Source organism: Lutra lutra, chromosome 3 (assembly GCF_902655055.1).
Source record: "Lutra lutra chromosome 3, mLutLut1.2, whole genome shotgun sequence".
Taxonomy (NCBI): Eukaryota; Metazoa; Chordata; class Mammalia; order Carnivora; family Mustelidae; genus Lutra; species Lutra lutra.
This window is the reverse complement of record NC_062280.1, coordinates 175,953,199-175,962,285: the sequence shown is the minus strand read 5'-3', so window position 1 is coordinate 175,962,285 and position 9,087 is coordinate 175,953,199. Positions and strand designations below refer to the sequence as shown.

The following is a 9,087-nucleotide window of genomic DNA, read 5'->3' as shown; positions in this document are numbered from 1 at the left end:
GAATACATTAATACCTGGGCCTTGATTACCATGGAAAGTATCTTTCTGGCAAAAACAAGTCCAGCCAGAATTATTCTCAAATATGCCACCCCAGTGCTGTGGTCATGCACTTGGGAAAAGTGTCGTGTGTGTGTGTGTGTGTGTGTGTGTGTGTGTGTTTACTCAAATGATATTTCATTGGGAACCAAAAATTATGGTGGTATCAAATATTATGGTTTAGAGTAACACAGGAGAGAGAAGATCTTTTCATCCAAGAAACAAATGCTGGAACTCTAACAGCAATATCCATTGTCACATCAACACAAAAGGGACAGCACCATATAGAAATTGCCTACTTGCGGGCGCCTGGGTGGCTCAGTGGGTTAAGCTGCTGCCTTCGGCTCAGGTAATGATCTCAGGGTCCTGGGATCCAGTCCCGCATCGGGCTCTCTGCTCAGCAGGGAGCCTGCTTCCCTCCCTCTTTCTGCCTGGCTCTCTGTCTACTTGTGATCTCTGTCAAATAAATAAATAAAATCTTTAAAAAAAAAAAAAAAGAAATTGCCTACTTGCTATAATAATACTGTGTGATGGTAAAAGCAGCAATGGAGCAGTATATGTATTCTAATTACTGGAAGATCATATCTTCAAGTTTTACCCTTTGGACCAAATGAAGACACTGACTCCTTGGACTCAGTAAGTACCAAGTTTTTGTTTTGTATGTTTTTTAACTTGTCAGTGGAGTAGACACTCTACAAGAAGAATATTTTCCACAACAGGCAAAATGGAACAATAAAAATGTGATATTGTGACTTTATATTTTTAGACAGCCTATTAAAATGTGCTTGAACACTTAACATGAAATGACACAATCATATTTGCATCATAGTACTTGATGTTGACTCTCTGGAGGATGGCTATAGTAGGATATGACCAAACACAGAGGGCATTTCTATAATAGTTATATATCTAATTATAAAGAGAAAAGGTGTGACCCTGAGCAGCTGAAACAGAAATGAAAATGAAGGAACTTGGACTATCCATTAAATATAACTGAAAGATAATTAAAAATATCAGTAGTTTCTTAGGATTCGAAAATAGATGGATAAGAGTACAAACAAAATATGGAATTGTTTATGCATAGAGACCATTGATTCAGTTTTGGAGTTTATTCAATTTGATATACCTGTAGGAAATCTAGGTGGAGGAGCGAGGAAAAGCAAACATGATTATATACACAACTCTTAACTTCAAGGTCTGACCTGAAAATAACAGGTTTGGGAATCAACATATACAAGGTCATTGATGCCACAAGAAGAAGCAAGTTTGTAAAAAATAAGCAAGTTTGTGAAGTGAGAAGAGCAGCGGGTCTAGGAAATTCTATAAAACACAAATATATATAAAGCGGGGAAGAGACGAATTTATTCAAAAGGAGTAAAAGTAAGCACGAGGAAACAAATAAATAGTGTTTCGACAATATCAAATGAAGTCATGTTCATTATCTATGGGAATTAGGGACTCCTTGGTGACCATAATAATAGCATTTTTAGCTGAGTGCTGAGAAGAGAAGCCAGACTGCAAGTGGGTTGAATAGTGAATGGGAGGTACAGAAGTAGACAAAGAGAGTCAAGGTTATTCCTTTGAGAATTCTGGAGTAGAAATGGAAGACAGCAACTTTGAAGTAGCTGAAAGAAAGAAAGGTCTGTGCGAGGATATCAAAGTCATTTTTATCTTCTGCCTAAAGATCCCCCTTTAAGTATATTTAATAGTCTGGATGTTGGTAAAAGTTGAAACATGGTAAGGATTAGTCTTTGTGTTTGAAAAAAAAAATCAAGGATCCTTTGATAAGACTCTTTTAATCCTGTGATTCTTACTTATGGTTATAAATGTAGTTAAATTCCACATTCAATCTAATCAGAAATATAGCATCTTAAAAAAGATTTTGGAGGATAAATGGGAATCAACTGGGTTTCTCAGGATCCCCACAATAATACCTAGTTTCTTCATATCCACAAGTGATATTAACAATTTTTGACTCCAGGGAAACATTCACATCAACAATCAGAAATAAGCACTAACCAGGGAGACATGGAAGTGACCAGTTCTGTTTAGACGACAGTCAAAAATAACCAGTTCCATCAACAGTGTATCAAAAAGGGAATGCAATAAGGGGAGAGGGGTAATATTCTCCATAGAAAATTTCAAAACAGTAATGAAATAGAATAAAAGTGGGTGTATGTTTTATCATCGCCGTATGCCAACAATTCTGAACAATGCATTGTAAAATACCCCTTCCTTCCTTGCTGGACTACATTAAACCTCATGTGTAGCCCTTGTCCAGGTATGTATCAATTACTTATCAGTCTTATAGCCAAGAAGTACAAAATATTTTTAAGCATCCACTAGGTTTCTAGCATCTCTCTAGCTGCATAAAGACACACACACCTGCCTATATTAAGAAGACAATTGTGACATTGGCTTATTTTCGGTTACCTGAAAATTGAGAGAAAGGGTAAGTAATAATTCTTGTATGCGTACCGTGCCTGGTTAACATCCCAGAAACTAGACACATTTCAACTATGCAAAGTTTACATATTATAAAAATGTCTTATACACTGAATAGACTGAAATTCAAAGTTTAAGTGACCTGCCAGAGGACATATGACCACTAACTGGTAGAATTAAGACTTGACTTCAAATTCTTTTCTTTCTCCACTAGTAGGTCTTAAAATTGTTTGCCAAAGTTTTCCTAATTGCAAAATTTTTCAAGCTGCCAACTTGACACTCAGGTGTAATACAAATTACCTTCCCCCCTCCTTATAGAACAAATGCAGAGAGAAATAGAATACTACATGTAGTAAGATTAGACAACACATGCTGCATGGAACAAGTTTACAGAAATGTATTTGATGTTCTAGAGAACATTTAATGGGTGTTAGAAACTGCTCAGAAGTGAGAGACCAAGGCTATAAGACATGGGCTGCCTCTATCAGCCCACTTTATCCTGATTCAAAACCCAAGAGTCCCTTCCCAATGTCACATTGCTGTTCTACTTAAGGAGGAAGATTTTTCAGTACCAAAAAATAGGAGGGAAAAGGTATGTATAGTACTAATGTCATGGAAAAATACTAAATGCATCGAATTTGTCATGCAATTCATTCTAAATAGCAGTGTACTTCAAATATGACATCCAAAATGATATTCCAAAAGCTATACTGCCTGCAGACGTCTTTACAATGTACACCATTAGAGTACATTTTAAGCCAATTATTTCATTAACTGCATTGCTATTATATGTAAGACAGATTTTCTTTGGTGAGTGAATAGAGATGCAGATCAGTATCGGTAATAATAGAGGCAGAGTATGAATAAGAGCTTTATGTACCAGGAGTTCTGAAAGTGGTAGCAAACTGAAAGGTAAATTAGAAACTGAAGGTGATGTCAGATTACAGTATGACTTAAAGAGAAGGAGTCTAGAAGCTTTTATTATCACTGTATTTCCTGTCAAGGCCAAATGGGAAGCTAAGACTCCGTTTATTTTTATGTAAACTGTAAAACATTAAATAATATTCTGACCTTTCCAGTTTTACTTATATGGAGATTACAGAGGTTAGATGTCATGTATAATTTACTTGAATCTTGTTTATTTATGCTAGATATTTACATGCAGAATAATTTTTAAATGAACAGAGCACGAGCAATGTTCAAATTTTACTTTAAAGCATAAGTACTTAAGACAGAATACTGATTCTTCATACGAATGTTCTGAGCAGAGATAATTTTTTTTTTGCAATAGATCTATACTTAGTTTTGGCATGTGAAGGACAATGAGGTATTAACTTCAACAGCTATTACATAAGGTATTATTCTGATAAAGCCAATCGCCAACTGTGCTCAGAAAGGGAGCCTGTGTCATTATTAAAAAAACAATTATTAGTAAAGTTCAGAAAATGCTCCCTTTATGAAAAGCTGATGATTTATTATATAACAGGTAAAAGAGATAAAGGAATGAAAAATAAGCAGTTTACTGAAGAACAAGTAGCAAAATAATTGCAAGTGTAGAACTGAATAATAGATGTACTGTTGTCCTTCACTTTCAATCCAAGTCAAATGATAGAAGTTCAAACTTAAGAACGGCTTCCTTTATAGAAGAATTCAGAATAGATATCTATAATTGAAAATTTCTATTAAATTTTGAACACAATTTAATGACACCACAAAAAAATACACTTTTAACTTAGAGATGTTACACATTCACATATGCGCAGAGACACATTCATACAGGCACACAAACACCACAGAGAATACTGATTCTAAGGAAATTCACTAAAATGGGAATTTTATGACTACAGGTGACATTATCTTATTGTATTTCTGTATGTTTTCTACAAAAATTATATAACAAATTGATTGAAAAATTTATAAATTATATTTTCCAATCAGAAACATTTCCAACTGGGTCAAGAAAAAAAATGTAGTTCCATGAGGTAGAGTGGACTCATATTCAACACTGGGAGGTTGAAATCTCAGGTCCTTCACATCCTTCCAGAAAATATAATATTTGAAAGGATTCTAGTAAGAATTACAATTTTTTTTGTAAAATTCATGTGAGTTTTAATATATGGTGAGTTCTTCAGATGATAACTTATTTTCCTTACTTCTATTCTTTTTTTTTTTTTTAAGATTTTACTTATTTATTTGAGAGAGAATGAGTGAGAGAGAGCATGAGAGAGGAGAAGGTCAGAGGGAGAAGCAGACTCCCCAAGGAGCTGGGAGCCCGATGTGGGACTCGATCCTGGAAGTCTGGAATCGTGACCTGAGCCGAAGGCAGTTGCTCAACCAACTGAGCCACCCAGGCGCCTTCCTTACTTTCATTCTTTTAGAAGTGTTACATTTCATAATTTTAAAGAATGCTTTTGTTTCTTAGTAAACTATTCTCAATAGGAGCAGCTACTATTTCAACAGGCATCTGGCTTTAAATAAAGATGTTGGAAAAAACATTCTTCCATAAGATTATTCTTCTGGTTTGTTAAAATATGGTTCACAGTAAACATTTTAGGATCTCAATCTTTGAGGAGAAATCTTAGTTTTACAAAATATTTATGGAACATTTCTTTCCTTCCCCAAGCATTTTCTTTTCCAAAGAAGGTTAAATGGGAGCAAATTCACAAAAGAAAACAGTAACAAAAACAGGTTCAAATGCTACTCCCTCTCCCCAACTCCTTTCCTATTGCCAATTAGGTAGTGGGGAGTCTTTTGACTAAAGGCACATATCATTTTATCTTTAAACTTGTGTTAAATTTCACTGTTCTTACTCTACCATTTTATTTTTTGAAGCTGTGAAGAAATTTTTTTTTTTTTTAAGATTTTTTTTATTTGACAGAGATCACAAGTAGGCAGAGAGGCAGGCAGAGAGAGAGCCGGGGAAGCAGGCTTGCCGCTGAGCAGAGAGCCCGATGTGGGGCTTGATCCCAGGATGACCTGAGCTGAAGACAGAGGCTTTAACCCACTGAGCCACCTAGGCGCCCAATTTTGGTGGTTTTATTGTTTCATGAGGCATTGAAACATCTGAATGAATCAACATCTGGGCCATGAAGCAAGTGCTTTCTCCTTCACTTCTTTGGGTTACTAGAGCAACTTGTAAGTAGATGGAAAACAAAAACAAAAACAAAACAAAACAGGGATGCCTGGGGGGCTCAGTTCGTGAAGCAACTGCCTTCAGGTCAAGTCATGACCCTGGGGTCCTGGGATGGAGCCCCACATTGGGCTCCTTGCTCAGTGGGAAGTCTGCTTCTCCCTCTGCCTGCTGTTCCCTTTGCTTGTGTGCTCTCTCTCTCTGGCAAATAAGTAAATAAATAAAATCTTAAAAAAAAAAAAAATCAAAACAAAGAAAACCTTTTGCAGTACTTAAGTCCTTCCGAGGCTAGTGTGCTAGTGGGACCTAAACTTCTCCTGTCAGATGCAAATAGTCCAGACAGCATGCATAATACCTTGGTAGCAGCAGCACACTGGGCCTGTTCCCACCGTGGCCCCATTGTGTATGATTATTTGGAGCCTCTGGAGGACTGTGAATCATATCTGGAAAAGAAGGGAGGAGGAAACAGTATGAGTGCCTGGCTGGGAGGAGGCCAGCTGAAATTGTGCAGGGCAAGCCTGAACATGTAATTGGTACAAACCCAGGCATCTTTGATTAATAGGAACATCGTCTTTAATAGGAATCTGGTGGAATCCCATGATAGGGTCTTCATCAGCCTTCAGCTGGCCCATAACCTTGCTGATGATGCAGCTATCTGGTGAGGGCTGATGGTCCTGCCCTATGATGCTATGCTGGATTTTCTGGAATGAAAGACTAGACAACTCACAATGGCAGTTTTCTCCTGGAACTGCAGTCCTTCCCATGTAAGACATGATGTATCAACATAAATAGTGCCTAGTTGGGTTCTGTCTTTATCAAATAACTGTAGTAATGTTGAATGAAGCTGGATCCAGCCTGCTCCTGTGTTGGCTTGTCTCTCATTCTGCGGTATCACCAGCCTCGCCGAGACCCGAGGGGTTGGCATGGTGGCGGTGGCAGCGGCAACCTAGCGCGGTCTGCTTACCCTACCACTTTGGAACTAAAATCAACTAACATCTTCTGTAGTTTCAAGTGAAAAACAACGGGATTTATAAAACTTTCTGACAACTGATCAATATACTCAAGAGTTTGATATACTCTCAGATATTCTGAAATTTATTTTAAAAATTTGCCTTAGTTGAAAGTAAGTTGAAATGGATTTTTCCTCAATTTATTTTGCAATATGATAGGTAATAGGTTATATGGATTGAGGACAAAATAAGAACACAAAGGATGCAGTAGCACAAATCAATCTTGTTAGGAAAATGGGCAAGAAATGAAAATATTGCAGACCATAATATTTTTTAAACCCCTAAATGTATAATCTTATTCTTTGGATATACATGTGTTTATACTCAGAGCAGATGATTAAAGGGCCCAGAGACTACCACAAATACCTCTCCTTCCTCTAATTACTGAAATTACTTGTAATCAACATTCTGAAAAATATGCTCATCTAACTTCTAAAGATTTTTTTTTTTTTTATTTGACAGACAGATCACAAGTAGGCAGAGAGGCAGGCAGAGACAGGAGGAGGCAGGCTCCCTGCTGAGCAGAGAGCCCAATTCGGGACTCGATCCCAGGACCCTGAGAGCATGACCTGAGCCGAAGGCAGAGGCTTTAACCACTGAGCCACCCAGGCGCCCCGCTCATCTAACTTCTTTAAGCAGCCCCCAAAGCCTCTGGCAGAGAGGGTGCATCATATCGGCCACAGCATCAATCCTAAGCCATTTCTTAGGATGAGCCCAAGAACCAGTCTCAGGTGACCCTACTGAACTTCCAGATCATGACATTAAAAAACAGTGACAGCCTGAGGGTTGCAGCTGCAGCTTCCTTCCTTCTGTTAACGTTAATGCTCTGAAGTCTGCTTGAGGGAAGGGAGGCAGACTTCTATTTTCTGACTGCCTAAAATTATTTTACTGAGAAATGATCCATATAGATCAACAGTCAAAAATTTTCTATTTCAGAAGACCCCCCCCCCCCAAAACAGGGAGAATATATAAAGATTATTCTCTCCAAGATATAAAATAAATTACTGCCTTTAAAGCAATATTTTTAGATAAAAAGCTCTAAAAACAGAAGAGTAAAAGTATATTGGGGCCCAGTGCCAGAGGAAAATATATATTTATTAAATTCACCTGAACGTGAGGACTGTTTCACCACATTATCTCCTGTGCCTTCCAACAAATGAATCTGTTTGTCAATATCCCCTGGTCATCATTGCTGTCCAGATACTTAAAAAAAAAAGACCATAAAGTATGAAAAAATACAGAGCTTCTACACTAATTTTAGAGAAAGTGAATCAGTCAACATTATTTGCATGTAGTTAGGACATTCAGCAGCAGAGCCAAGCATCTTACTTGTTTTGCTGGAAATACATACAATTTCCCCTCAAAACAGTAATATATACTTCTTGTCAGAATTAGGACAAAGTATTGTGCATTTTCACAACCAGGTGAAAGTAAATTTACATATATTTGCAAACACTACTTTAGACTCACTATAATAGTTTTACATTGCAGATGATGCTGGTCATATGGTAGCAATCGCTACATTATATTAGTTTATACTTAATTTCAGGAATAAAAATAGAATTTTTCATTTACCAGAACATATGTCCATGTGCACTGCAGTTTCATCATAAAACCCTATATTAAACTATTTTAAGCCAAAATTTAGCAATAAATAAGTTTTAAATATAGAGGCAAGTATATAATTGTTTAAGAATTTGGGGTTTAGGTATTTCGATTGTAGAGAACAGATTCATTCATTTCTGTTGAATAAGCATTTCTTGAAAACTTACGTCTAGTGCTCTGCACTAAGAATATCAAATTGGAAGAAGAGGTTCCTGACCTTATGAAATGTACGATCTAATGGGAAGTGAAGCAAACAAACAAAAAAAGGATCATAATGTTATGATGAGTCCTATAATAAAAGTATGCAAAGCATATGCTGAGAATCCACAGAGCTAGACATCTAGTCATGGAAAGTTGCAAAAAGAATGCTATTAGTGTTAAGTCTCAAACTTGGCTGATCAGCAGATTTTGTCTTATGAGGTCACATAATAAAATGCAATATTGGTCATACTGTGTAATATAAATATGTCAAATTATAGGAAGATATATTAAAGTGGAATGTGTATTTACTTGTTGGCACAACTCAAACGCACTCCTATACTAACACTAAGATTTAATATATTTTTCTCTTTTCTACATTGCATGGGGTAGCTGTGGACTGCTCTAGAGTCTCATACAAACAGGCAAACAACCTGTTAAACCTGAAAATTCATGGTCACCATTTTCAAGTTGGCTTTCAGTAATCCCTTACTATCAGTCCGTTTGGTCTGCTATAACAAAAGTACCATAAACTAGATGGCCTGTAAACAACAAATGTTATTTCTCACAGTTCTGAAGCCTGGGAAGTCTAAGACCATGGCACTCTCCAGTTCAATGTCTGGTGAGAGCCATTTCCTCATGGATGGCCACCTTCTCACCATA

At 36.9% G+C, this 9,087-nt stretch overlaps 1 pseudogene; it reads right to left on the bottom strand.

Annotated features, from left to right (window-relative positions):
- Positions 1-6,020: 6,020 nt before the first annotated feature.
- On the bottom strand, positions 6,021-6,493 carry LOC125095660 (nuclear transport factor 2-like; annotated as a pseudogene).
- Between the last annotated feature and the right edge of the window lie 2,594 nt (positions 6,494-9,087).